This window comes from Dipodomys ordii, unplaced genomic scaffold, assembly GCF_000151885.1.
Source record: "Dipodomys ordii isolate 6190 unplaced genomic scaffold, Dord_2.0 Scaffold30, whole genome shotgun sequence".
Classification (NCBI taxonomy): domain Eukaryota; kingdom Metazoa; phylum Chordata; class Mammalia; order Rodentia; family Heteromyidae; genus Dipodomys; species Dipodomys ordii.
The window spans coordinates 15,614,580-15,619,744 of record NW_012267246.1 but is presented as its reverse complement, the minus strand read 5'-3'; the positions used below and the strand labels follow the sequence as shown (position 1 = coordinate 15,619,744).

The 5,165-nt window shown below is 38.0% G+C and overlaps 1 pseudogene; it reads right to left on the bottom strand.

Annotated features, from left to right (window-relative positions):
• Nucleotides 1–2,670: 2,670 nt before the first annotated feature.
• Nucleotides 2,671–3,318, bottom strand: LOC105985598 (annotated as a pseudogene).
• Between the last annotated feature and the right edge of the window lie 1,847 nt (nucleotides 3,319–5,165).

Genomic DNA, 5,165 nt, shown 5'->3' with positions numbered 1-5,165 from the left:
AGAAAAAGGGAAGTAAAGAAAAGAGAGAAGAAAATAAAAAAGAAAGGAAAAGAGAGTCACAGACCTAACACACTGAGCAGGTAGCTCAGAGGTTGGAGAAGAGTATGCTGTTTCTGAGTCAAGTTGTTTTGGAGAGGTGCTGGTGGGTCTCACCTGCCAGGTCAATGACACGTGCATGGTTCTAAGCTGCTGACTTCCCAGGGCCTAGTCAACCATTCCAACCAAGCAACACTAGGTCTGTTAGTCATTTTGTATACCAGTAAAGGAGTCTTCGTTTCTCAGAAAGGTGCTTTCAGGAGATAACATTTATTATGATTTTTCAGAGTTGTATGCTCAGAGAATTTTTTGTGGCATTTTCCTAGGCAGAGATCTGATTGGGATTGAAATTTGCTTCAGGTAGATAGATAAATTTAGTATTGGTAGATAGGATGAGATAAGGAACTTGAGTCATGGCTTATTGATAAATTTTGTGCACTAAGATCTTTGCTCTAGTGAACAATTCTTATCATTATGAAAAAGAATTTTGCCCAGATGAGCAAAGTTTTGCCAAGACAAATGAGTTTTCAGAAATTTCTTGAAGCAGTAAATAAACATATTTTTCATTTCTCAACTTATCTTTCCAAATAGGATCTTCCATATAAAGTAATCATACACAGTCATACACATCTGAGAAATAAACAATTAATAATAAATATGTTATTAAAAAGTTATATGTACATATATCTCTATATACAAATGTATATAAATATGTATATGCATATATACACATGCATATATATGTATCTATACATATATAATGTATATATATGTGTGTATATATATATATATATATATACAAATACACATAGTGGAGCACTGGTGGCTCATGCCTGAATCCTATTTACTCAGGAGGTTGAGATCTGAAGATCACAGTTCAAAGGCAGTCCAGGCAGGAACATCCATGAGACCCTTAGCTCAAATTAACCACCAAAAAGGAATAGAGCTTTGGCTCAAGTAGTAGAGTGCTAGCCTTGAGCACAAAAGTTAAGTGACAGCTCCTAAGCCCTGAGTTTGTGCCCTAGGACTAGCATGCACACAGACAAAAGAATATATATATATATATATACATATATATGTGTGTGTATATATATATATATATACACACATATATTTATACATATATACTCTCTATATATGTATATAGTTTAATGAATGATTATCCTTAATAATTAATGTTTATTGTAATTATTTATCATCACCTATTAGCTTTAATTTCTAAGCATCATTAAAGTGGTATCAAATATATTTACTAGTTATCAGTTCCATAAATGTTAACTTTGTGATTGATCAGCCATTAGTGGAATGGAAATAAGAAACAAGAAATTGCTTGAATGACAGGGTTATAGAAGTTTAATACATTGGTTAGGATTCTACCTTTAACAATAATTAAGAGATGAGAAAGTAGCTTATATTTCCTCAGGCCTAGTGCTTCAGGGAGAGCATATCAGTATCAGTGTTTGTCTGCCCCTGTTCTTCTGAAAGCTCCAGGTCTCCTAACATCTCACAGAGTAAGCTTTATATGTGGTCTCTAAGCCTTTTTGCTTGGTTATTATGCAGCATAATCCTCTGCTCTTATAGATTTTGTTGGTGATGCCTGTGAATGAGCTTCCCGTTGCCTGCTCTGTTGATTATCCAGTGTGAGCATTCACACCAATGCTGTGCTCTGGAATCCTGCCCACCCCACCCCCCCACCAGTCTTCAGAATGGGCAACTTACAGTCTGCACTGTAGATTAAGGTACTGATGTGCCAAGGTCTGGTTTGATATTTGTCTTAGTCTCATGCTATCTGTTCATTATTTACTAGTTAAAAAGTTTTTCCAACTTTTCTTCTCTGTTGATTTCAACTTTATCCCTGTTATCCTGTCTTGGCAAATATAGATATAATATAAGAAAAATACAGATATAATGAAGTTTTTCTCTTTTTATTGGTGTTTATAGCCTACTCAGAAATATCTTACTGCTTCTTTTATTCTTAATGTTTTTTCCCCAGTATTTTCTTCAGCTTTTCCAAACAGAGAGACACATGGCAACTTTCCTTCTAATCCATAGCTTCAATCATGTTCTAACAACCAAGGAATAATGAATGGCTCAAGAAGGACTTAATCACACAATCGAGAATGGAGTGTGCTAACCTAGGATGGATACAGGGAGAGAGTCTGGTCCATGAGAGTTCAGAGGATGCGGCCTGGGGAAATATGAAACCTCATGTTATCAGAAGTTTATGTCAGAGACAACTCTGATGAGATAAAGCACTAGCAAGCAGATACATTCTTCTCTCCAAGGTCTATGGGAAGAAAATGAGGCAGAGTGGTAATATGAAGAAAGGAAATTGGACTGGTACATATAAAATTTATTATGTGTCATCTAAAGAAGCTGCAACTTTGGGCAGGTGACAGTTTTCCTGATATTTCTTGACTATAATATATTTAAAATAATAAAAAGTTTGAAATAAGAATTTCCCAAGTTCCCATTCACTTACCAATATCAATTCCTAGGGAAGAACCAAAATTAATATGATAAAATGGGTAAAAACAGACACATTTTTCAAATATCTTTATTTTTTAAATCTTTGAAACTTTTATTTCAATGCAATGATCTGGACGATTTTAGATCTTGTTAAAAGCAGCCAAGTCATGGACTGTTCGTAGTCCTCAAAGCAACGATCTGTTCTTCCAGCATGTCTGTTCTTACTTTATGATCTTCCACTACACATTGCATTTGAAGCTTCTTAATTCTATATCTCACTGACACCAGTTTAGAGGACCTCCAGACCAAGCCATCTGCTTGAAGGCTTTGGACACACTCCTCTAATTTTGCCACATCTGTCTCATCATCCCAGGGCTTCACATCTAGTAAGATGGAAAACTTGACAACCAGAGTAGGTTTTTTGGCTTTCTTTGACTCATACTGTGCAAGACATTCTTCCCTTAGCTTCTTTGCTTCCTCACTTTCCTCCTCCTCCTCAGACCCAAAGAGGTCAATGTCATCATCATCCTTACTTTCCACAGCTCCACTTCCAGTGGGATCTTCCATAATTGCAGGGCCATACTTGTCCAAAGTTTTTACACCCCTGGAAGGCTGCCCTTTATCCTTCTCATAGGATTTGATATGATTATACCAACGTAGGGCATGACACAAGTCAGTAAGGGGTGGGCCCGAGACTGCTTAAAATACTGCAACATCTGCTTGCGATGGCATATACCCCTCCATGTAACTTTTGTCCGTCAGGAAATCATTGAGCACCTGGCCCAAGTGGCTCTTGAGGTCTCCAAAACCCATGGCCATGGCCATATCCTGGAGCTGGGCAGCAGCAAAAGGAAAGAGCAAAAGCCCATGCCCTGAGTTAACACCGGGGTGGGGGTGGGGCGTGAGTAGGGGGGAAAGGCTTCAAATATAACCAGAAAAAATTTAATTTCAGTAAATTAGTGTTCTTCTTTTGTCTGAGTATGGTAGGCAAACATGTAACCATTTGGATGGTTTATTAAGACGTTCCATGCTAACCATCCTGTATTGTGTTTAATTTCCACTGACTTCACACCAAAATCTGTTTGCCATCTTCAGGGGAGCAAAACCGAGGGCATTGAATAAGGACAGAGGCTGCTTTTCATGGCTATCAGGAACATTTTACACAAGAAGATGAAGAGTCAAGGATATTTGAGAACAGTTCAGATTTGCACCAGAGGAATTAAACAGAAATGAAATACAGAAAATTTCAGGAAAAACCCTGCAGTGAACATAATTTGAGGTGCTAAAATTTCTGTGAGCAAACACTACACTTTCTAGTTTCTGTGCAAAATAGTACTAGGACTAGGGAAAAAAGCCTAGGTATTTGCTCCCAGAAGGAATTTTCCCTGGAAGATATAACAGTAAAGCAAACATAAGTATGTCTTTTGACCAATAAGACTTGTTTCAAGACCCTACTTAACTTTGGTATACTTTCCAATCAAAGTTCCTTGATCATCATTTTTTCCCTCTTCCAACTGTGTGCTCACTCTGCACAAGGTCCAGAGTACCAGGTCCATTGGCTTTACTGCTAATCCCTGAATTTTGAGACTTAATACTGAGGCTTCCCAGTGATAGTTTCTGCAATAAATCTATGGAACTCAGCTTTGTTTGATAAACAGGTATTTCCTATGCTATAGTGAAGTCGTGAAATCAGGTCTGCCTGGTGCCATCTTGGCCACATGGTGGATGGTAGGGTCTGACATCTTGTCTTCTTGGTAGGGGGGAGGTGAAACCTCCACCTCTCAAGTGATAGGTTTGCTTGAATCCCTGGAGGAAGCTGTGGGGACTTGGATAATATGTTACTAAACCTGTCAGCCTAACGCCTGGGGCTGGAGTATTTTGTGACCTGTGAACTGCCCCTCACAGTATTTAGGCTGAGACCAACTCAAGTGTCATTAAACGATGGGTGTCTCCTGTCACTTCTGTAGTCACCATGGCTTCCCACTATTGGTCTGTTGATATTGTTTTTGTTCTTTCTTTCCTCTGGAGCCTTCATGGCTCAGTTTCCAAACAGTGTTAAGCGTATTTGCTGGCTGCTGGTATTTGAGACAGAAGTCCACCATACAGTTGCCGGCCTTTTAATAAAGACTCTAAGATTCGATCTCCCAAAATGTGGCTTCTCTCTTTTCTCTTGACAGGATTTGAATCTGACTTACGGTACAACAATATTATAAACCTTTTAATGGTTAGACTGCATAGTAACTTATTATAGCTAGAGTTCTAGTAGCTTTGTTTTTACACAGTTTCTGAAAAATTTCTGAGTGATGTAAAGTGTTTAAATCACAGCCGGTCAGTCATTCTCATATGTAAATACTTTAAAAAGATGTTTGCAACTCAGTGTATATTGAAAAACTAAGATTCTCTAGTTATTCACCGTTAAGTGAAAAAAAACTAACATAAGAAACAAGCTTACCTTGTCAAAGCTTGCTGCACATTTTGTCATTTCCCCTCTATTAACTTTGGTTCTAGGGATGGAAAAAGTCAATTTACTGAACTTTTATTTACATACTGGGCTGAAGCCTGGGCTCTGTTTGCAGTCTGTCAAATTATTGACTAAATGTCCCTTGTGCTGCTGAAGAATTGAAGATGCTCTGACTTACTGGGCTTGAGAGTCACCCCTT